Below are 26,577 nucleotides of genomic sequence, written 5' to 3' on the forward strand. Positions count from 1 at the left end.
TTCCTAAACCAACTCAAATAGAACAGTAACACTAACCAATCAAACCAATGAATTACTACAACATTAATGAATGTAAACATTAAAAGACAAAGAAATAAATTCAAACAATCTCTGAAATAACCATAAAACGCATTAGCTAACATAATACAACATTAACTACAAACGAACAGCAATCGCAAACATTTTATTACATTAAGCAGGAAAAAAACAAACAATCACAACCACATAAGAAAATGACATTAAAAAAACCAACATGATGACCTGACTTTAGCCTGTGATTGCTGCCATGGACTCACAATGGTGTAATGGGGGTCACACCTTTTGGCACAGATTACTGTCTTGCAGAAGGATTATATCTTTACACTAAATATTAAGAATCCTATTACAAAGTTGAACCTGTAGTAAAGATTATTATAAGATTTCGTAAGTACAATCAATAATAATAATAATAATGTCTGAGAGCGGTATAAAGTAATATCTGTGATTTATCGTATACAACAATAATCAGTAATAAAATAATAACAATAGTAACAAATCCATAATAAAGCAGAGTAAAATTCTTAGTTACAGTCTATGCTTGCTTATACATACCACCAAATAGCTTACCAAGGTCAGTCTCACTAACGGTTCTCTCTGTGTCTCTGTTCTGTTCTATTCTGTCTCTACACTAACTTATATGTCTTATGCATACATCATACTGTTGCTTAGCAGAAAATCTATGTTTCCTACTGTATGTTCTGTAGAAAAAACATATTTGCCTAAATCTTACCCTAGCTAGGTACTTTCCTCGTGCAGTTATTGCGGTTATGCCAAGTGCCAAGTGCATCCTGTATACCTAAAACTGTGTTATTAGAAGTTTGTGGTTTCCTACCTGTCTACATACTGAGCAGAAAAACAACTACTGTAATAATCTTGGCATAGGAAAACAGATAAAATCTCAGCACAATATATATGTATGCTCACTGCTGTACTAAAGAGTAGATATGTGTAGCCCTGTTTCCCCCCTTATCTGGGAAATTCTACTGCTACATGGGGTGTCATGGTGCATACCTGTTGGGAGCAGGAAATCTTGAGCTGCCAAATTGTTATAGGGTGAACAGGACAGGCATTTGGGTTCTTATTATTGCAGTTCTTCTCATGGTACTCAGCGCCTCCAGCTGTAGTGGGCTCCAGGGTATTCCAGAGATTAGTTCCCACCACTGCATACTTTTTCCACTCTGCCGAGGAACTGACACTACTGCCCAGGAACTGGCAGGTGAAAAGTGAACAAGGATTTTTATTGTGCATCCTGATAGACAGCCACTGCAATTCCTCCTACAAGGCTGTAAGATCTTCGAAGTCCCAGACTTCTGGAGGGTGCCTACCCCGATAGTAGGGGTAATGAGTCTTGATTTTCTCCAGGCCTGAGCCTGGAGTGGGCCAGCTCATCCTCGCAATGGGAGAGACTGACAGCCCATGCTCTCTCCTCTCTCTCCAGAGCAAGACTAACAAAACTAATTTCCTCAGGAAGCAGGGGTGGGCCCATGGACTGCACCTATCCCTGATAGGCTACACATAGGCCATGAGTCATCACCGAACTCCTGTCTATCAAAGAGGAGCCTGCAGGGGGTCAAGAGCCCACAGATTTAACCTATTACTGCCTGCATATAAACCGACTTACATAACAGGGGGAAAGACAGGTAGAATAGATTTACCATGTTACATTCTCCCCTGGGTGAAATTACCAATGCCCTCGCTTGGGGTCCAAATTTGGGGAACCATCCGCCATCCTGGAATCTACAAGATGACATCAAATTAATTAATATCATACACACGATACATACTATATAAACTATATCATACACTGACTATAACGATACAATAACTGTTAACCAGACGGGGTGGAACTAGATATAATATCTAGGATCCGGCTTCTGAACAGACCGCCCATCAAAATCTTCCACCCAAACAGAATACACCTTAGGGGCACCTGCTTGCTGTAGAACCTCTACCCTATCCATAAAGATACACGTCCCTATGAGCTATTCCCTCATGATTGAACAAATAAGGGAGTCAGTTATGAACTCCTTATAACTGGTCCTAGCCTGAAGATAGTCTGTGACTGCTAACTTTAGCCACTCATGTCTATTATCCTCTATCTCCTGCATTATGGGCTCAGGGACATAAGGAAACTTGTAACCATGGGAAAGCCGGAACCTCTTTCTTATGGCCCAGTCAGCTCTACTTAACTTAAGGATTTTCCGACCAGCTCCCTGGCCAGGTAGTACCCAAATTCCCGGAATCCTTAGAGTTCACCCTTTTATATAAACTATCAGGGCCCTTAGGTATGCGTACCCCTAACTTGATTTCTCTCTTACGTAGAGCTTCTGATGACTCTTCAGGAGAAAATACACACTCTTCCCACCAATGGTCAACTATGAGGCCATTAAGATAAACCTGGTGTGCTTTATTTCAGGGGCATAACCTTGGAACATAGGATCCTACCATTTACATATCTCCTGAGATAGGTACTCAGATCCCACACTTGCAGGTCTGACACGCACAGGTGAAAATGCGCTTGAGGGTACAGATGGTGGGGAAGATACTGACGCATCTGACATCTCAGACTGAGATCCTGAGGACCTCCTAAAGGAGTGGTTTGACCCTCTACTTCCAGGTCTCTTGACACATCTAGACACTGGAATATCCCCATCAGACTCCTCAGAACTCCCACTCACCGAATTTCCCACATTTGTATCATCAGGGAACTTTGTTAACACAAACGGTGTAATAGTAGGGTCTATATACTTTACCCTCTGTGAACTACAGGATGAGAATGAGGGAGTCGTAGGGGCAGTATGGGCCTGAGCAAAGTCCTTAACCCTTTGCGGTCCAATGTCGGAATATATCCGACAAAATATTTTAGTACTTGCGGTCCAATGTTGGATTTCCCCAGCATTCCCCTTGCACTTCTCCCAGCAGCCGCACTGACCCCCCCCCCTCCCGCCCAGCCTGGCTCCGATCCCCATCAGCAGCCCCGCACACCAGAAGCCTCACTGACCCCCCCCCCCACCCTGGCACTGATTCCCCCCCCCGGCACCGATCACCAATCCCTGCACCCCAACCCGGCACCGATCCCCCGAGCCAAGCACCAATCCCCCCCCCCAGCCTGCACCAATCCCTGCAGGCAGCCCCACGATGCCCCAGCAGCTGACACTGGAAATAGGGGGGCAGGGGGGGCTGTGAGTGTGCTGTGTGTGCTATGAGTGTGTGCAGTGTGCTGAGTGTGCTGTGAGTGTGCGCAGTGTGCTGTGAGTGTGTGCAGTGTTCAGTATGTGTGCAATGTGTGTGTGGATCACGCTATAACAGGGTTGAGCTGTATGTGTTTTTTTCCCCGAAAATTAAATTAGACCTGATGAAAATTAATTGGACCACAAAGGGTTAATGTCCAGCACAGGGGTAGTGGAAGATGGGGCATTAACCACTAGGGCCTGTGACTGGGGCTGAATGAAGTCCATAAGCTGTCCTCTGGAAAGGGGCTTTCCTTTAACTGGGGATTTTAACTTGAATTCTGCAACACAAATCCCTAATCCTTCCGGGAGTGATGTCGGTATGGGGATATGCTGCTCCTCTCTTGGGGAAGTAGCCTTCCCAAATCCTGCAGGGGTGATGTCAGTATGGGGACATGCTGCTCCTCTCTTGGGGAAGTAGCCTTCACCGGGCAGGCGACATCTTGCGGAGGCAGGTCCACACTCACCGCAGCTGAGACCAGCGGTGGTGCGACCGGCTCCGTGGGCACCACCTTGGTGACTGCACTAGGCTTTGCCAATCTTGCGAGAACACGGGAGCAGCTCAAGCCCGGCGCCAGTGATGATGTCACTTCCGGTAAGACCGGAAGTTTGTCACCGAGCTGTGCACCGGACAAGGCCGCACCCGGCGCTTCATCCAGGTAGACCCAAACCGGATCCGTTGTGAAGTAAGAACGTGGCTGCTCACCCAGAGACAGGTAGGGGACATCCCTCAATCTCTCTGCATATGCATCAGGAACAGCATCAGCGTTATCGGGGATGGCAGATCTCACCAGATGGTACAGAACCTCCGCAGCCTCTTGGAAGGACACATCTGGACTGGAACTCGACAGGAACTGGCAGGTAAGCAATGAAATCTTCTCCGCAGGTCCTGCCTGATAGAGATCCTCTTCTTCATCTAGGGGGGACAGCTCCACCAGGACGCGATGCCGGGGCGAGTCAGTCGCGACCATGCGTATAGTGCTGGCACCGTTTTTCCAGGCCGACAGGGCCATCAGTCAGGCGACAGTGCACGCACAGACATCGTAGGTGAACTTGGCCTTCAATCCTCACAATCAGGTAGCCACCTGGGATGGAGTTGTTGGAAACTTCCAAATCCTGCGCTTTGTTAGAGGCAGCCATAGTTGAGATGATTTCTCTCAATAATACAGCAGCTCCTCTTTCTTTGACAACTCACAGCAGAATGAGCTCTTGGATCTGCTCTGCAGACTCCTCCCATCCTGGACATCAGCTCCTATTGGCTGTAGCTCACTCAGCTCCTCCCCTAGGTGAATCTACAGTAAGATGTTGGGTTAGTAACATTACATAACTTGACTCAACGTGAGCCAATCAGCATAAGGGGCGGCACACTTCGCTTGGCGCCAGAAGCTTGCAACTTATTTTGCAAACTTTTGCAAATAGTGAACTGCAGCCCATGCGGTCCCGTTTTCTTGGCGTGAGCACCATCTTGGTCTTCAGCACACACACATCCAACACACGGTGGATGCCATTTTGAGACTCTGTAACATGCCTTAAACTTCAGGCTAAAGCACTGTCCCCACAACCACAGGTGCACAGGGTCCCCCAGCACCAACTGAAAGGGCCCGTCCCTATGATTTTCCTTTCTCTTATCGCAACTTGCAGATGAGTATCCACGCTCTCCGGTATCATAATCTCAGGGTACGCCCCAACTATTTTTGTATTTGCTGATGAAGGGTACTAATGCTCCCTGGTAACATGCCCTTAGGGTACGCCCCAACGTCTTTTCTGTTGGTAAGGTTCCAGGATAGTCCCCTCCCTGGTGTCACCTCAGGGAGAGGCTCCCCCATTCCTTAACTCGAATGGGTGCTGAGGGAACCTGGTGAAGCCTCAGAGGCCCAACCACTTCCACTACTGTGCTGCCAGCTGCACTATCCTTAAAAACCTGTCCTGATGATCTCAGCAGCGCCTCCAAATGTAGCCCTGTTTCCCCCCTTCTCTGGGAAATTATACTGTTACATGGGGTGTCATGGTGCATACCTGTTAGGAACAGGAAATCTTGATCTGCCGCGTTGTTATAGGGTGAATAAGACAGGCTTTTGGGTTCTTGTTATTGCAGTTCTTCTCATGGTACTCAGCGCCTCAAGCTGTAGTGGGCTCCAGGGTATTCCAGAGATTAGTTCCCACCATTGCATACTTTTTCCACTCTGACGTGAGATGGGCCTACAGTAGGCCTGCACAACATGCGGCCTGCCCGCACTCACTGTGTGGCCCGCGGCGGCTTTCCCTCTCCTCCATCCTCCCGAGTCCGCTCTCCCCTCCGCCTACGCCTATGGAGTCCGCTCGTCCGCTCTGCCTCCCCCCCCCCGACTCTGCTCTGCCTCCCCCCGAGTCCACTCTGCCTCCCCCCGAGTCCGCTCTGCCGCCCCCAACCCCCGAGTCCGCTCTGCCTCCCCCCCGAGTCCGCTCTTACGACTGCAGGGTAAGAGTGCTTTCTAGAGCGAGAGCGTTCCTGCAGTCCTGCCTGCTATAACGCCGCAAGATGATATGAGGTACAGGGTGGGTTATTTGAGGTACAGGGGGGGGTTATTTGAGGTACAGGGGGGGTTATTTGAGGTACAGGGGGGGGTATTTGAGGTACAGCATGGGGGTTATTTGAGGTACAGGGGGGGGTTATTTGAGGTACGGGTGGTTATTTGAGGTACAGGGGGATTATTTGAGGTACAGGGGCAGGGGTTATTTAAGATACAGGGGGCGGTGGATTTGAGGTACAGGGGAGGTTATTTGAGGTACAGGGGGGTATTTGAGGTACAGGGGGGCTTGATGTGTGGTGCAGGGGGCTTGATGTGTGGTGCAGGGGGCTTGATGTGTGGTGCTGGGGGCTCGATGTGTGGTGCGGGGGGCTTAATGTGAGGTGCTGGGGGGTTAATGTGAGGTGCAGGGGGGTTGATGTGAGGTGATGGGGGGTTTATGTGTGGTGCAGCTGGGGTTGATGTGTGGTGGAGGGGTGTTAATGTGTGGTGCAGTGGGCTTGATATGAGGTGCAGGGGGCTTGATGTGTGGTGCAGGGGGGGTTGATATGTGATGCAGGGGGCTTGGTGTGAGGTGCTGGGGGGTTAATGTCCAGGACATACTTGAAAACGAGAGGTAACTCTCAATGTATTACTTCCTGGTAAAATATTTTATAAATAAATAAATAATGTGATGTGCTGGGGGGTTAATGTGATGTGCTGGGGGGTTTATGTGAGGTGCAGGGGGGGTTGATGTGAGGTGCGGGGGGGTTGATATGAGGTGGGGGGGTTGATGTGAGGTGCAGGGGGGGAGAGGGATGTGTGTGGTGTGCAGGGGGGTATTGTGTGTTGTTTGTGGAGGGGTAGTATTGTGTGTAGGTGAGGGGGAGAGATGGAGGTATGAGGGGTTGAGATGGGGGTATGAGAGATAGATGGGGAGACTCGCAAAGGTTGATGATGAGGGGTGCTGGGGTAGATATATGATGATGATGATGATGATGATGATGATGGGTGCTGGGGGAGATATATGAAGATGATGATGATGAGGGGTGCTGGGGAGATTTATGAAGATGATGAGGGGTGCTGGAGGAGAGATGATGATGATGATGATGATGATGATGATGGGTGCTGGGGGAGATATATGAAGATGATGATGATGAGGGGTGCTGGGGAGATATATGAAGATGATGAGGGGTGCTGGAGGAGAGATGATGATGATGATGATGATGATGATGATGATGATGATGATGATGATGATGATGATGATGATGATGATGATGATGATGATGATGATGATGATGATGATGATGATGATGATGATGATGATGATGATGATGATGATGATGATGATGATGGTGGTGGTGGTGGTGGTGGTGGTGGTGATGATGATGATGATTTTACCCATGCGGCCCAAATCTGTTTTCCTTTGAGCAGTTCGGCCCTTTTCACTTAACGAGTTGTGCAGGCCTGGCCTACAGTATATATAGAGAACAAATTGGCATAATTGCAAAACTGTACCGGACAACATAAAATGAAGTGCCACATCCTCGAAAGGGTGAAATGTTTCCATGTCTTTATTTCCATTAAACTGAATGAGACTAAAGGTGTGCTAAAGCTTAGCACCCTTTTGCGATTCTGGTCATATATTGTATGTACAAATTATGTTCATCATGTATACAATATGAATGTATAGTAAGTAGAAAATTGGATTATGTGTGTATAACAGGGTCCCCCCTGGGTCCTGCTTACCTCCGCTGCTGTGGGGGAGGTTGCTGAATGGTTGGGTGGTCAGGGAGGCAATCGGATTGCCGGAGGCTCCCGGCGGCTCCCTTAGCAGGACACGGCCATCTTGGATGGGATCGCGCATGCGCAAGGCGGCCATTACCCAGTGCAGACTCCGCAGAGACTACAACCCCCGGGATGCATAGGGGTGACGGAACGCATGGGCTGCAGAAGCCAACAGGGCACCAGCATTCCTGCATCAGAGAAGAATACTTTATGTGAGTTAGAGACCACACCAGTTGGACCTGGGACATCAGAAGTGTAGGGTGTGCATGTGCAGGGTGTCAGTGGTCCCTGCACTACACCAGAGACCCCCTTTGGCCTCTGCTAGGCCTGACTCACCTCAGCTGCGGTTGCTGCAGAGACAGGCCCATCTGTTATGGACACTGCCCCTGTAGTACCAGTGTGAGGGACACAGCCATGACGCGGCTGTATCCTGGCCTCTGCCGTCTGGGAGCAGACCATCAGCTACATATGAGATACTCTCTTCAGTGTGGGACCCTTCAGCTGGACACCACCCATCAAGGAGGCTGATTCGTCGCTGACCACAACCGTCACTAGATCAGTGGATCCTATCCTTCCATTGTGCGTTACCAGGTGTTGGAGCACCCGGCAGATACCTCGCTTTGACAAGTGCACCAACTGTACACACATTAGTGAGGCAGCGCTGTCTTACACATGGGTGGGTTGCTACTTGCGGACACCAGGGTTGATGGGTGCCCAAGGGCCCCTCAGTACTTTGGGGACTATTTACCCGGTGTGGACATTGTGGCGGAGGGCACAGTGAGGGTACGGATGTGCGTGTCCTAATTAGTGGGGACTTTTTATGGTTACTCTTTTTATGCATGCAGGATACTGTTATTATCATCAGTGTGTGTATTAATGCACATGGTCCTGTAACGGGTTTATCCCACATAGTAGGAACCCATACAGGTGGTGGCGCTGTCACTCAACGGATCAGGCACACCCAAGGCTCCCAGCAGCAGAGGCCCAGGCTTCCTGTGAGCCCCATGTAAAGCACCACATACACAATAGCCGTCATATCTCCCAGGGGGTGGGGAAAGTGCGCTTCATCTGTTTAAATGCTGAAAAGCTTTATCAAAGGGTGTTAAGATTTTGCATGCCTTTAGTGCCAATCCTGTGATTGTTTCATTTAATTTATTGATTTATAAATATGTTTTACCAGGAAGTAATACATTGAGATTTACCTCTCGTTTTCAAGCATGTGCTGGGCACAGAGTTATAAAAAATACATGGTTACATTAAAAGAACAGGGTTATACAGTGAGCTCACAGACATTTCATAGACAGATAGAGTTGGAAGATAGGGTACAGGGGATAAAGGGCTTGTGAGTTCAGATTGAAATAGAGCAGCTTTAACATCCCTTTAACATCACCAAACATCAGCGAATGGCAGCAAACAGCTCACACCCTTTGGCAGTGCCAAAGGCTGTCCGCCTTTGGGGCAATGCAGACATACTGACTTCAGCGGCTGTTATTCGAACATTTCACGCGTCATGTACATCGGAATCCCGATTTGAAACAGCGGGATGAATTCCAGCCTTCCCGCACTAAGATGCGAGCGTGGCGAGTGCAGAAAAAATTAATTTTAGTGTTCTGGCTTTTAAAAACAAGAAATTGACACAGTAGCACAGTAGCACAATACTGTACACATTACAATTCATCCATTTTATTGCAAATAAAGAAAAAGAATCCATGAAATCAAACAAAACATCCATGATAAGCGCGGGTGCCTGGGGCGATTTGCCGCGTTCATGCTGCGTGGGGAACAGCAGAGAACTCAAAATTGGCGCCGTGATGTGTTCAAATAACGGTCGCTGCATCAACACTGGGGTGGTTGAGATTGAATCTGTTGCACTCTGAGCAAAATGTTCTTTGTATCCTCTTGGCTCATTAACATTCCAGTGGGGGGGTTGACGTTCCACAAAGTACAAGCACATGTTAACCCTTAGCACACTGGTTCTATGCAGAGGGGAGCAGTTCTTTGGGAGCCCCATCAGATTGTCCACCTTTGGGGAAACGCAGACATACACTGGTGTGGTTGAGATTGAATCTGTTGCAGCTGTGTACAAAAAATTATTTGTGTCCTCTTGGTTCATTAACATTCTAGTGGGTGCGGTTGATGTTCCACAAAGTATAAGCACATGTTAACCCTTAGCACGCTGGTCCTATGCAGAGGGGAGCAGTTCTTGGGTAGCCCCATCAGGCTGTCTGCCTTTAGGGCAACGCAGACATACACATTGTCACCTGAGGCATGGTAAAAGGTTAAAGTTATTTGTGCTAGTAATCCTACATTTTTACAAACATTTTTGGGGGAACATGCCTAATCTTTAACAATTGATACATTGACAGAAATGTGGTCTAAAACATTGGAGTGAATACCAATCAGTAATATATGGATAATTCTACATACAGTGGTGTCAGCTAAAATAATAATCAATTCGCTGAAGTAACCTTGGAACATTTTTCTAATCACATTATAGCAAGAGAATGTTTTTTTATACTTATGTGTTAGTTTATAGTGTCCATATCATTTTTACATTTTGGAGAAATGGAGTTATGAGTTTTATGTGTAAGGGGACTATTTGGACATAGTGATTTTTTTAGGATAGTCATACAGATGCAGCGGCCGTTATTTGAACACTTCACGTGCTGTATACCTCAGAATACCCATGTGATGGCGCACAATTTCTTCCAACCGTACCGCCTTTAGACGCGAGTGCAGAAAATGGCATTTTAGTGTTCTGGTTTTTAAACACCTGAAATTGACACAGTAGCACAGTAGCACAGTAGCACAGTACTGTACACATTACAATTAATTCATTTAATTGCATTTAACTGCACACTATCCGTGAAATTCAAACAAAGCAACCGCGATAAACACGTGTGCCTGGGGCGATTGGCCGCGTTAATGCCGCGTGGAGTACAGCAGCGCACACGAAAACGGCTCTGTGATTTGTTCGAATAACGAATATCTGGAATTATTTTAAGATTCCTTACAAGCTTTATCCTGTTGCAGGTCACGACGTTTACCAAAGTGGGCAGACCGACCACCTGTGAGGTTGAAATCGCCTCCATCAGCCTGTGCTACTATTGCTCAAGGTAGAGTTCCTTAAGTGGACCACCTTCTGTCCTTTGGTCAGACAGTTTTTTTTTTTCAGATGTGCTTTTGCGATAGCACATCTCACCAAACTACTTTGAAGCCACTGTGCCATTTATTAAGAGGTCAGGTTCCTCAGCAATGAACCAGGACCATCCTAATCTTGCCTGCCTGATTAGAAGGGCCGCTATCTGCTGTCTGGGACATTTGTATTACTTCAAATAAGTTTGGGATCTGAGTAACAATCATTATTGAACTTATATTTATCTTTAATTTTAACTTGTCCATGACATTAAATAAGGTTAATGCGCATGTGCATTATATATGCATAAAACATGTTTATTAGATGTAAAAAAGCATGTTCTACCTACTTCTGTATTGAGCATGTGAGAAATATCAATGGCCATGTTTAGAACTGTGGTTTAACTTGTATAGTAATAGTAGATGTGAACATATAGTTTGGCGTTAACATGTTTAACGCACAAATGTTGGCAAGCATCTGAACATACTGATAAGCCTATGCTAAAGAGTACCCTAATAGACGTTGTTTTTGTATAAAATTAGCTTTGCGAATCTCCATTAAAATCACAAAGCATTTGTTAAATATTCCAATAACATGACGTTAGTGTCCCGGACTGAACGGAGCTTTGTGAATCTACCTCATAGTCTATTATGACATTTTTAGATTCTAGATTTTTTAAATGCAAAGGTGTCAAAAGGGTTAAGTTACTCTAAGTGAAAGACGAGGTGATGAGGAGTTGTTTTAGCCCATTGGATTTCTACTTTTTTTTTTTTACTTCAGAACATTTAGGTTAAAATAAAAATAAAGATATCGTTTCTTTTTGACAATTTTGCAATATGTAAGAAATGTAGTTTTTGATACACAAATTATAATCACATTAGTATAAATATAGTAACACACATCAATTACATTATGTCACTACAAATATAAATTTGAAATGTATTTAAATGTATTAGTTATATAAAAAATGTTTATGTTTATAAGTATTCTTTTAATATGATGATAAATGTAAGATATTATTTTCCAACATACAGTATACTGTAATAGTAATATTATTTTATTATTTATTATTTATAGTTGTAATAAAGATGTTATTTTATGGATTAAGTAATTAAGTTGATTAATATTTATATTATTATAATTAAAATTAAATATTTATTGCATTTTTTTAATTAAATATGAACTTTCCAGATAGGATTCAAATTTCTCAATCCTCTCCTTCATATGAATTCTGATGGACTTAATTTTGTTTGATGAATTATTTGTATAGTTTTAGTATTGCTATAATTCATCTGGACATGGATGCATATATATTGATTAGTAATGTTGGATTTATTTATTTTGTTAAATTTTTTAAGAAATTAGTATATATTTGAATTATTATGATTTGCAATTATGCATTTGTAATATATTTCTTTGAATTATATAATATATGTATGCGCTCCAAATTTATTAGCGTGTTAGCTATTTTGAAACATATTGTTACTGAGTTGTAGTCCCAGTACATCATCATGTGAATCCTGATGAAGTGTATGGGAAATTTATAGAGGGCATGAAGTGAAACTCTAGATGGATAGGACGGGAGTGAGAGTGCAGTAGCAGAGGACATGGGCTGCAACTTCCTATTGAACATGTGTACATTTATTGAGCTGTAAGGGAGACGCTTCCTTTTTTAGATTAGATCATTTGTCTTTCTCCAGAATGTGCCACCGCAAAGTTGGGAATTGGAAGAAAGTCACATTGTGACTGATGAATTGTTGCTCTATGCTTGAATGGAACAAACACTGACAGGAAGAGCTGGCATGCTTATATACAGGTAGGGTTTCATTATAAGTTCAGAACAAAAAGTTAAAACTCGGGGGGGGGGGGAAAGTTCTGTTGTGAAGATGCTATTTTATCATTTTCAATGAGCAAATTAGAAAACGTTGGCCAATTTGGACCCTTTTGATAGAAGTTTTTCCTCAACATTTTCACAGGTTTTTCAAACTTTTAAGAAAGTTTAAACTTTTTTAGCAAATCTCAACAAATTTCCACATCACTGTTCTAAAAGTGAAAGATATTCTATCAAGTGGATAAGACGATAATCCAAAAATGTTTTCCAACGTTCAGTATAACACCAGGCTGTGAAAATCAGCAAAAATTAAAGTACAATATATAGAACGCTCAACAAGAATCATGGTTCGGATACATCTCTCTTACAAGGATCAGCAACACTTCAATAGCAGTATCAGGAAATCGTCATTTAATTGGGGAAGAACAGCAGCATAGTACAACATTTCAGGTCTGCAAGGTCTTTCATCAGGTATGTGTGCCTAACTTAACACAGATAAAGACACTGTTTAAATACCCCACCAAACACAATCTAGTGACCTAAATAAATACTGAACAATATATGTCCATGGGAACAACATACTTTCAAAATGCGAAACCGGTCTGGGGTCCATCTTAGATATGAAATCAAGTTTTTCAATGCAGCTTCTCCTTGGAACGCAGGGGAGAAATCTTCAATCTAATTGTATAAACCTCGAGGCACCCAGACTCCGTGGCAACATGTCTATACATAAAAGCACCCAACGAATAACAGGGAGCGCAAGGTAACAGTATAAAATACAAAACTAACATCAACACTAGAGAAGGAACAGCAAGATACCAGAGAGAATCAGTAAAACAATATACATATATGTATTTATACAAAATAGGGTATTGGACCGATGGACACCAATGTGTACTGTATATAGAAAAATAGTACTAAGTAAATATAATGTGTATTCCATGTATAATAAGATGAAAAAGTGTACCAAGCATTTATGTCAAAGAAATGTGAAATAAAATGTATATACCCATATTTCTAAGATTCAATAATGAATCAGATTAATAAGAAAAAACTTGTTGTGCTATACATCTATCTAACTAATTACACAAAAACTCATATACGTATATCAAAAATACGTATGTAACGGATTTTCTGGCCTAGCCTGACCCACCCAATCTCACATTGGCCCCTGTGGTCTAACCAGTCCCCATTACAGTATAGTGTCTGGTGGTGCACCTGTTGGCAACAGGACTCCTGAGTCTCCCGCATGATGTTGTGTGGGGATTGCCAACCCAGACAGGCAGCTGAGGTAGTGTGCATGAGTCCTACCTATATCCAGTGCAGCGCCTCCACCTCATCAGGATCCCAGCATCCGCTTGTGGATGGTCCTGGTGAGGAACTCCTCTGTGGTGCACTCCTCTGTGTAATCACTCCACACTTACACACGAGGGTATGAGTTAACAAGATCATCTTTATTGACTTGCGGCGGGCCAGCTGCCCCTCACAGCGGTTGTACTCAGCCGCTCATGTTTACCGCACTTCCCTCTGAAAGGTGTCCTTTCCCAAATTGGTGGATTCCCTATGTCCCCTTAGGGAGATAATCCCTGTGCCAGGTCCCTGGTCACAGTCTTATGAACTGTCTCCTCCCAAGTACTCAGACTTGCTCCTTGCTTCAACATCTACTACCAACTCTACTGAACTCCACTGATGATCTAACTTTTTAGCAGTGCTGTGCCTTATGTATCCTCTGGGGGCAGGCACAACTCTGACATCACTAATCATGGATTCAGAGCATGTGACCACTCCCATCCATACATAGGGCACCTCACCAGGGTGTGAGGGCAAACCTCCATAATTACTGCTGGCATGCCCATAACTTACCAGGCCTTACTGTCAGCAGGAGAGATGACTGTAGCCATTTTACAGCATGGTTACACATATATAAAAAATACATATACTATATAGAAACTAACATGCACAAACGTCAATAAAGATCCTAAATAAGTACATGAATAGCAATTATGAAAAACACATTATAGAAAAACGTTATAGAAAAAATTTACTTTCATTACCTTCATTTACCCTCTTAAGCAATATACAATCTAATTCATAAATCCAACAGCATTCTTTTTGTAACAATGCCTAATCTCTATCACCACCATGTCTCAATGGAGAAACCCAATTAATAATTTGAAAGCAAAATTAAAATATAATATGTTGCTTTTCTTTAAAAATGTTTGCCACCGGCGAATCGGTAAGTGTACTGTCTTGTATTAATTGCTAAACGTATAGCATATGTGTTCTGAGATACATTTTTACCAGAATTCATTATCTTACAGGGGTATGCCTGTTACCCAACAGATAGAGCTGCTGGGTGTTAGCCAGGTAGTAGTTAATCCCTGTCTGGAGGATAGCAGGGCTTCTAACGGGCTCACCTGAGTGTACTGTAGCAATCATTTAAAAGGCAGGAAAGGGAAGTGTTTGTCTCTCTCCCCTGGTCTGCATACAGACCACATGTACGTGCCCTTGCTATCTAGAGACTGCAGGCCATGCAGACCTCATGTACGTGTCCTTTATAAAGAGGGACACCAGGGCATCCCTTTTTATACCTGCAAGTCCTTAATACAGAGGGACTTTGGTAATTGGATACCGTGGACTTTATACTGCCGGACTTTGGCATCAGAGACCCTGGGCTTTTGGCAATGATGGCCAAGCTAAGCAGACAACAGGTGCATGTCCTGATACATAGGGACCCCAGGTACCTGCACAGACGTTTATAGATGCATATAGACTTTAATCCGCAATTTAAAAATGTTCTTTTTGTTGCTGCATTTTTTTGCTAGAAGAAGTCTCTATTTTCATTAAAGCTTTTGGGCGAAATAAAGCTTACATTTATTTTTGGAAGCCGTCTCCTGGTTTAAACCTCTGCACACATCTCCTACACTTACCGACATAACATTAGCCACAAGGGCACCCCAACAAGTACACAACATGATCCGAAGTACCTGCAAAAAAGTTTCTGATCTGATATTTTTTGCCCGAATTGGGATGTCGAAACATTTGTCTATTAATTACTGAGTTGTAATGGTTACAATTATAACAAGGGTAGGTGCCAAACTTCCTAGAGGTTAGGAAAGTCTTAGAATCACCAATTGTCCTATCTGCTTTGATTACATCGCTATTCTTGAAGACTGTTCTATTTATCTACTAATCTTTAAAAATACAAATAAAGTTTCCAGATATTGTAATTCCCCTGAGTCTTCCACCTTTCATCTTTCAACCTTGACATTTTGTCTTAGGGTTTTCTTTCCTCTGGAATTCTATATGCTTTCTGTACCAAATGTAAGACTCCAATATATTTGGCATTTTCAATCAATGTCCCATTTCCTCTTTGTTCCAGGGTGTTCTTTATACTGTTGAGATTGTCTATCTCTATAAACTTTAACATGAGAGTCATTGTTACGGTAGGGGGTAACCAGGCTCTAAATACAGGTCAAGCCCATGAATGGCTACCCCTGATACATATAGAAAGGTTCCAGAGCATTAGCTCTTGGCCCCAGTAACAGTGTATGTTTTAAATGCATGAACTGTAGTAAATATGTTTTGTGTTTTTATCTTTCCGGGCATGGCAGCTAGCAAGGATTGCTAGGGCATGAGTTTCAAGGGGGATTTTGCAGAGGAATTGTTGTAAGAGTGTGTCTAGGTAGTTGGGGTTCTGAGTTGTCGGTTAAAAATGTACCGGGGAATCATGCCTGATTCCTGGATACATGTAGGCACATTGTCCCGGCAATATCTCCCCTTGAAAATGCTTGCACGACTCACCACTAGGGTTCCTTGCATCAGCAAGCCCAGAAAGGTAAATGGGGCACAGGGATGAAAAGTGTGCCTGTATCTGAGGGGATCCCTAGGTTTAGGAGGATACCCCCAGTTAATGCCCAGGTAGCCCAAAACCTGTATTGGGTTTGTGGGTGCCCCCCAACTGTAGATAAGTTTGTGTGTGGTCTCTCAGAGTCCAGTAAGTCCCATCGATAAAGTGTGGGGAATAAAGGCTGATAGAAATAAAAGTACACCTTTCAATTCTATTCCCCATATCCAGGGCTTAGGGATGTCTAAAACTATATTTTATCACTACATTGTAACATACTGTACAGTAGTGCTGTGTACTGTATGGGCTTTGGACTTTCAGAATCGATGCCCGTTCAGGCTGCCAAAGCTACCAAGTTGATGCCAGTAAGTCTGATGGACATCAGAGTTCAAAGTAATCAGAGGATGCAGGAGGTGTGAAAGCCATTTGGGTAGCAGGGAAAGGCTCAAGTACCCATGTCCTGGGAACATTGCCAGTTATCCAGGCTGCCATTTGTTCTGCCAGACCTGGAGGAGCCTGACCCACGGGTGGCATAAGATAGCCTGGACAGAGGTGGCAAACTTGCGCATGTCCCTTGGCAATTTCAGATTTCCTACAGACCCGGCGTTCCATACTGGCTTCGCTCTGATTGGCTACTGAGAAAGTTCCCATGCTGTGATTGGCTGTAGTATTTTGTGAAATGAAACTCAGAAATACTATAAGAAGCCGTGAGCCAATAAGTTTGTAGATTCCCAGTAGTAAGAGCGCGGACGGGCTTTTCAAAGTTGCTTCTGTGCGAATACCAAAGCAACCAGCTGCTATTTTTAGCCTGAAAAGCCTGCCTAAAGTACAGTAGTCTAAGTCACACTTTTTGCACCCAAGTTCTCAGAATCGAACGTTGCGGTCGCGGCTGGGATTGTAGCCAATTTTAGTTTCACGAGTTTGGTACTAACAGCCGGTCAAGAAAAAGTTCTCAGAAGAGAAGGGAACGGTAATGTGTTGAACCGTGGCGTGTGAAACTTCACGCTGATTTGGGAACCAGAGGATTTCGGGCTAAGTCCCGGTCAGGGGAAAACTCTTATTTAGAGTTCTATGCCCCTAAGAGAGTCTAGTTTTCGACCCAAGAACGCCAGTAAGTGTGTCTTTTTGTCTGTATTTTGTGTTTCACTGTGTGTAAGCGATTTTGAGCGAATAAACTTCAATTTATTTCACTATTCTGTTTTGCTCAATGAATGATCCTGTAAAAAGGTGTAAACTGCCTGGTCTCCTGTGACAGTCATGTACCATCTTTGTTGGAGCATTTTGTTTACAGGTATATGTATTTTTGGAGATGGGGTCTCCAGATATGAACGCAGTATGGCAGATGAGCTCTCATAATTTGTCCCAGGACCTACTTGAAAACAAGAGGTAACTGTTTTGGGAGACCAGGTTTATCAACACATTTATACCGGGATCATATGATTGAGCAAAGCAAGGAGGTAAAATAAATTGTAATTTATTTCACGAAAAGACATACACATAATGTTCCACAATTACAGTCAAAATACACTTACTGGGATGGGGCAAATTAAATAATTTGTTTCCAGAATGAAATCTTGTCAAATAAAGTCTGTAGGAGTAATTTCCCAGGAGCGGGAATTACTCGCGAAAGCCTTAGTCCATTCTCAAATCTGCCGCTGATGTAATGGCACTGGGAATCTTGATGAAACTTTGGATGAATCTTAGGTGAATCTGATTCCTGATGCGCTGCAGGAATCCTTATAGGGTTTAGACCCCTATACCTAACAAGTGCAGCCAATCTCTCCGTGGGAATAACTTCTCCCACCCATCCCGGATTTGCCAATAGTTCAGAAAGCTGGCAGGGGTAGCTTTCCATTCTGCTAAGGGCATGCGCCAACCTAGCACCTTTGCCACTTAGCATATGGGACCCAACCCCTCTACCTGGCGACAGTAATTCTGGGCTGGGAAACCATTTGCCAAATGGCCTAGACTTCACAATAGGATGGGGGTATTTGAGTTATCCCTCCCCACCTAACACCTCAGAAACTCTGATACTTTCAACTCTGGACTGTAACAGACATTGTGGCATCATGCCAGCCGGTTGCCTTAAAAGTCTGGAGCTGTAAATTCCTCAGCTCATTTACCGTGAGACACTACACGCATACTAAGTGGAGTGCTATAATAAAATGAGTGTTTCCCTGTCTCCGGTGTTCTGAATGAAAGCCCAATTATTCCTATCATGTTTAATACATCAATATAGGGGGACTTTCATTCATCAATTTTTATAAAACGTTATAAAAATTGAGTTATGGTCATTTTATATGTTTCTGCCTGAACTATGCGCACGGACAGTTTTAGAGCGCTAGGAGCTTCTTAACAGAAGTTAGCAAAAAGACGCTTTTTATTCTCTAAACGCTGGACTTACAAACATTTCACTCTCGCCACCTTATAAATGGTGGGAGAGACTCTGAACTCTTATACTGGGTTCTGGGGGTTTGGGCATATACCGGGGGGCCCTTGAATGTGATTTATCCCCTTGCCTCATCTTACTGTTCTGGTTTGTGCTGAAGTAGGGAGACCTGGTGGTGAGCCGCCTAACTGTTTCCGAGGGAGGATTTTGTCCATTGGTCTGTGTTTTTATGTCCCCAGGAATCTGGTACGATTCCTGGGTACATTTTCGTGGTAGCCATCAACTCTCGTGGTAGCCATCAACTCTGGTCCCCTTCTACACAAATACACCCTGACAAAAATGCTACCGTAGAATCCCTCCTGAAACCAACGCCCTGCGAATCTCCACTGGGTGTATTTTATCCTGCTAAAATATTTTATAAATAAATGAAATAAATACATTATTTGCAAAGGGAAACTTATATTTTCTACTGGTATTACCTAATCTCTATAAGACACATACAAAAATTTCAATTATTTATATTTCACATGAAGGTAATTTTAACAACAACAACATATATATATATATATATATATATATATATATATATATATATATATATATATATATATATGTTGTTGTTGTTAAAATTACCTTCATGTATATATATATATATTATCACACACACACACACACACACACACACACACACACACACACACACACACATATATATATATATATATATATATATATATATATATATATAAAAAATTAACCAGAGAAAAAAGAAACCCGCTTGTGAGCACTCAGCTATATGGTATACCTGAGTGCTCACAAGCGGGTTTCTTTTTTCTCTGGTTAAAATACTATTATTGACCCGTGAGCACCACCTGTATATAATGGCTTATGGTGACCATAATTCTATTGGAGTAGATGCGAGGAAATGGGATCACTTTGTCACCCTCTTTCTCAATTCGTGAACCACTTGCTGCAACCTATGGTTGCTAAGATGTCATCGTTTGTCAAGGACACAACGGCCTTTATTACTAAACTAGGCACGATCTCTTTTGACATCTCTGACATGTTTCTGGTAACGATGGATGTCTCCAGTCTCTATACCAATATCCCACATGGGGAGGGACTTGAGGCCATTCGGGAACATTTTTCTAATCTAGATGGATATGATGGTCCTCCAAGTTAATTTGTTCTCCTTTTGATCGACGTCATTTTACATAAAAACTTTTTTCGTTTTGAGCGGGATTTTTTACTTCAACAAACAGGGACAGCTATGGGTTCAAATATGGCCCCGGCTTATGCCAAACTGTTTATGGATAGCTACGAACAACTACATCTACTGAACGACGCTCCCTTTTCTACAAAATCGTCCATTACACCCGCTACATCTTCTTAATCTGGGGTGGACAGGAGGATGAACTGTCACACTTCATCTGTCACTTGAATACGATACCGTCCACGATACGGTTCACTGTTAACTATAGCATGGATCGAATTCCTTTCCTAGACACAGTGGTCTATAAGAAAGATGGAAGAACAGCGACTGAGATTTTTCAGAAACCAACAGACAAAAATACACTATTGTGTCCCATAAGTCACCACCCGGAGTCACTTAAACGTGGCCTGCCATATTCACAGATGCTAAGAGTCAAACGCATTACCAGTGACCCCATGCTGGTCGAGGAAGCATTATGTAAAATGGCTAAGAGGTTTCTGGATAGGGGATACTCGAGATCAGAAGTCAATGTGGCCCTAACTAAGGTATGGGCAGTTGACAGGGGATCCCTTCTCTTACCATCTGCTAAAAAAAAATGAAAAGACGTGTCTCAACATCAGCAGTACTTATACTACTTCATCCAATCTAATTAAACGTAGTATAAAAAGGAATTGGAATATTCTGGCCAATGACCCTAAAATTGGAAATATCTGTCAGATACTCCCAAGGATGTGTTATCGCCGTGGCAGGAACTTGAGGGACTCGTTTGTTCAGGCTGTTCCAACTACTAAATATGCTAATTCAACAACATGGCTCCAGAGAAAACCCGGTGTCTATAAATGTCGTGGGTGCATTAATTGCAGTTTCGTACAGACTGGCCAATTTTTTGCGCATCCACATAGTGGGAAATCTATTGGCATTAAAACTGCTATTACTTGTGAGTCGCGATTTGTTGTCTATTTTATTAAATGTCCCTGTGGACTTTATTATATAGGCAAAACAAGCCATATGCTTAAAGAACCCATGGCTGTGCACAGGTTAACAATCCAAAAGGCCCTCTTGGACCAAAATACTGAGGATGACCTTTAACTCCTCCCGGTGGCGAGACATTTTAAACAACATCAACATAATCTTTCATCACTTAAATGTATGCCGATCCTACAAGCAAACACATCGACCCGTGGTGGGGACCGTAACAGACTGCTGCTACAATTGGAGGCCAAAGCCATCTATGATCTTAGGACAGTGTCACCTTATGGCCTAAATGAGGACTTTAGACTGGGATGCTTTATTTAATTAATTTTTTTAATGTAATTTTTGTCATGTAATTTCTGTCATGCGTTTTTTCCTCTACATCCCTTGCCTTGCTCCTACCTTCCTCTGCTATTGATGTTGCTATGGCCCTGACTATACTCATTGGTCTTTATTGTTCATTACCTTTTTTTTATTATTTTTTGACCTGTCTGTATTTTCTTCCTCATTCCCTACCTTTCCCCTCCCTGTTGTCCTGTTGTGTTTTCCTTTGTCCTTTTCCCACTGTATGCTGCCTCTCACCCTTTTCCTCCCTTTCCCTTCTTGCCTACACACCCCTTGTCCTTCCATACACTGCTTGTATTCCATTGTGGTTTATTTATATTCTTTAGCACTTTGGTGTTTTGCACAGTACTTTGTGTCCCTTCTGGATGCATCAGCTCTTCTATGACTGCCTGTTTACTCCCATATGCCGTTTTATTATCTGGCAGAGTGATTTGGGCTTTCTCAGCACTATGCCTAGTTTGTTTGGCTACTGCGCGGTCGATATTGACAGCGCACGCATGCGCAATGTTCTCTCTCTCGCGCGACTCGCCCGATACTGACAGCCCACGCATGCGCAATGGACTCTCCCTCGAGTGATTCCCCTGACTACACCAGAAACTCCGTGTCTTGGTGTTTGGCGCTACGCATGCACAATAGCTGTTTGTCGGCTCAGGTGGTTTCCCTGACTACAGGAGACGCTGCCTGCCTGTCAGTATCGCGCAGTGATGACGTCATATTGCCATTTTATATGAAGTTGCATTCAGCTGAGCTAGAGAGGTGGGGCAGGCTATTAGCCTATCATGTATTGTGTTTGGTGTGGGTGTGGGTATTTAATGGTGGGTTTTGTCACTTAGGGGTGAGCACTCCCTTGAGAAAGGTCCTGTTTAAGGACCGACATGTCGGTTGAATGTGTCTGTCTTTAATACATCTTTTGGACATTATATTGAGTGCTGTCTCTTTTCTTGCTGCGTGGTCTTTATAGATAGAATTATAAGGCACCAAACTTGGATTCTTTGGTCTGCCTGGTAAGGAACACCTGTTATATATATATATATATATATATATATATATATATATATATATATATATATATATATATATATATATATATATATATATATACATACATACATGTAAATACAACTGTATGCTCATCTGCATGTCGTAGGCAGGTCTGCAACCCTGCCTTTCACCTTTATCACCCAGCACACAGCACTTCCACTGCAGCAAGGGATTCTGGGGAATGACATGCAAATGAGCACACAGTGCCACTTTTTGCTTCAAAAACCATTTTTAACATGGTTCCCTATAGGCTTAAGCTTGCTGCATGGTTGTAATACCGCTGAGAACTCACTGTGTGACGCCGGATTGAGAGGAAGGTGGTGTCCATCGTGTTCTCCGGGCCGCGGAGGCGTCCATAGAGGCTGCTGCAGTGAATCTACACCGGACACTGAAGTCATCTGGTACCGGGTTCCTGTGTCGGGCTGGCTGAGTTATACTCAAAATTGCTTTTTATTAAGCTATGTTTGTGAGTGTGCATTTTAAATCCTTTACTCCATAAATATTGTTATACCTTTTTACGCTATGAGTTCGCCTGTTTTTTCTGTGTTATATATATATATATATATATACAGTATATGTGTGTGTTTGTGATATTTTGCAACAAATTCTTTTTTTATATAGAAATAAGAAATTTAACTTATTTTCAATTACTTGAAACAATCTCTTGCTTATTTGTCAAAATTGTACCAAATTGTAAAAAAAGTACCAGTTTATGAAAATTAATATGCAATGCTATGAAATCATCTTCTGGAAGTAAAACAGTTAATGTTTTTTTCATCAAAATATTGCTCACTAAATATTTCATGAATTATTCATGAAATTTCTTATACCCATTTAGTAGAAAGTTGCTGAACTTTGATGAGCATTTAGGATCTGCTGGAGAACATTTATCACAATTTGCTCTGTCAAAAATCCCATTTTTTCTGTATCATTATCCAGACTATATTTGTACAATACATTACATGAACTACAATCCTCACTGTATTAAATATTGCATTCTAAAATGGTTTGCAAGAGCCCTTGTTTCTATTCCCTTTACATCTAATTATATGCCTACAATTTTGTCATCCAAGAAAAGACTAGTATAGAGAACTATGTATAATGTAGACATTGACATTTTCATTTTAAATTTGGACACCAGCGATGTGCTGCTGTATCTCTGAAAATATGAGATGTATTAGGTAGTTCAATAAAATACGGTATATTTAATGTCTAAAGTCCCATTTCAGAGTCTTTTTAATCTTTTTGTATATAAACATTCCTGAAAATCATCAGTTTTTAAAATGCTCCTTAGAAGTAATTCATATATTATTTTACTGTTTTAAAAAATGTAACCTATATAAAATAGATTATACTTAGTATAAATATATGTACTTGCCTACAGTCAGCTACACAATTTAGCAAGGTTGCAATTCAGGAAGCCTCGATGAGTTGGCCAAATCGTATGGAGACTGCATTTTTGGCGAGTTCTAGCTCCTTGCCAACCTCACGGAGCGGGAGCTGCCAAAAGTCAAAAGATCGCCATTTCGAGAAATTAACGTTTTTCTAGAAGCCTTGAGAATCTCATCTGAGCTCTGGAATAGCTAGTTTCTCGCAGATCTCATCTCACCAGCCGACGGTGCTTTTTTACTGCACCGGATTGAAGTCAGGAAACTCCGGAGCTGATAAACATTAAGACCATCTCCGGAGACTCCCGGCTTCAATCCCATGCAATAAAAATGCATTTACAGGCAGCTTCATTACCTTAGCGACTAACCACTAAGGCAATGAAGGGGTTAACTACCAGTGCCCAGTTTATTGTGGTAGTGGGTGAAGGTGGTATTTGGTGACATGGTGGGTGTTTAGGCCTAGCGGGAGGTTGTTGGAGGAGTTAACCCCTTCATTACTTTAGCAGTGACTACTTCCAAGGTAATAAATGGGGTTAACCCTTCCCGCTACACACCAAGTAGGCATAAACACCCACCATGGGCCAAATACCACCTTCACCCACCCCCACTACCCACAATACACATTAAAACACAATACTAGCCAATAAAACCATTCATTCATTGCCAATGTGGTTACCTATGCCCTCAATGGGAGCAAAGATAAACCCAATGATAAAGAAAGGGCACACCCTCTGCCCCCAACAAACATTACATTACAGTAATGGGCAAAATTACTATTATCCAGATATGGATAATACACTGGCGACACACTTTATTCGAGCTCCGCTAGTCCCACGAATTCGGGTATACTCGGGTGTATTGAGGTTTGTGACTGTTTTCTGCCCGAGTGCATTGCGTTATTTTCCAGGCAGGGATTGAAGCATTTTATTCCCGCTGGCTGCAATACTGCACAGTATATATATATATATATATACTGCATTACAATTCATGAATTTATGCCATCTGGTAGACACGCGAAGCATTGCAGCCTATTAAATCCTAATCATTATCATTTAACAGATCAGCCGCCCGTCAGCCAGGCATGAACCATGGCTGGGAAGGCAAACGCAACGGGGCTTGTCAGAGGTGAGGAGCGGCGCATTCCAGGTATCTGCCAGGTACATACTGGGTATTTGCTCGAATAAAGTGTGTCGCAGCAGTAGCTCATTTTCCCATTCAAAATAAAACATTATTCAGCCAGCATAAAATAAATAAAACTTCTACTTACCCCAGCCAGGATGAAGGCCGTCCTCATCACCGTCCTCCGCATCCATGTCCTTCGTGGGCAGAAACAGTACAATAAAAATACAAACTAATGGCCCCTAGCCCCTTTATCACCTAAGTAGTTAGTAACCACTCTCCCTCCCCCGCTACACACCTGGGTGGCCTAACCACCATCCCCTCGGTAACTACCCCCACCATCTACCAATTGATTGGCACAGTGGTACTGTACATTATGCCCATGTAATATGGGCATGATTAGCCAACATGGCAGTCAATTGGCAACCTAAAAAAAATCAAAAATCAATCACCAAAATAAACCACAATAAAAAAATCAATCACCAAAAATAAACCAAGAATTAAACAAACCAATCACCAAAAATAAGCCAGAATTAAACAAAGAAAACAACAAAAATAAGCCAGAAATAAAAAATCAATCATAAAATAAAAAACAATAAAAAAATCAACAAAAATACACAAGAATTAAACAAAGCAATCAACATAAATACATATCAATGAAATAAAAATTTGCCAAAACTGTGCAGCTCAGATTGCGAGAAGCTCACAGGTGGAGAAATTAGAAACAATCTGAGATCAGTTTGCTGTTACGCCGAGGGGTATTGGCATTTTCCTACCTCGCAGTTTGAGATGGTTTCAGATTATTTCTGAATACAGTCATAACACAAATGACAAACCATTCGGCAGGAACATGCCACATCATTCCAGATAGCAGCAAAGTCATTGAATCTACTAGAATAGGCCCGTTAATGTATACAGGGGACACAGGGCAATAATATGTGGTTGTAATTTTAGCGAAAGAATTGTATTTTTTAGAGATATCTAGGACAGCATACATAAAATAAGATTATTTTTTATGACATCATCTTGGTCTCACATGTTATGCAATCAACAAGACAGGTACCATTGAAAAGCCCAACTTGTGTTGAAAAAAAAACAATATACTGTTTGCATAATCATTTATATATTTGCTCACAGGAATCATACTAAACACATTTATAGCAAAACTTTCAAAATATGTTTGGCCTTGCAGTGGCAAAAACCCTTGGTACCGAAGGGGTTACATTAGTTGTGCTTTCTGTCATCAATTAAATTTTATTCTGTGTTCTAGTTATCACCTGACATATTTTCAGGTTCACTGGATGTTGATATTTTGGTTCTGCACTGTACTCTTGAAAAGGAGCTGCCTGATCTCTCCTAATGCCTTGACCCCTAAGCAAGATAGCTTGAGAATACTACACATTGTAGAAATAGTATGAAAGCCCACTGGGGAACCAGTAATATGAAACATAAGCAATGTACAGTATTACTAGACTCCAATCTCTCAACTGATTTCTAGTTGTTTCATTGTTACTTGTGGTAAGAGATACATGCATCATAAAATGTATTTTTAATTTGCCTTAAGTGAAAGGCAAGACCGTATTTTTAACGCTAGACCAAATACAATAAACTATAGCAATATACTAAAACACACAGAGATAATGTATGTTTGTTTTCCTTAGTTGAATAGAAATAGAACAATATTTTTTCCAATTAAAATATGTGGTGTTATACATTCAGATTTAGACGTACAGTATAACACCACATTTGGAAA

The sequence above is a fragment of the Ascaphus truei genome, chromosome 1 (genome assembly GCF_040206685.1).
Source record: "Ascaphus truei isolate aAscTru1 chromosome 1, aAscTru1.hap1, whole genome shotgun sequence".
NCBI classification, from domain to species: Eukaryota; Metazoa; Chordata; class Amphibia; order Anura; family Ascaphidae; genus Ascaphus; species Ascaphus truei.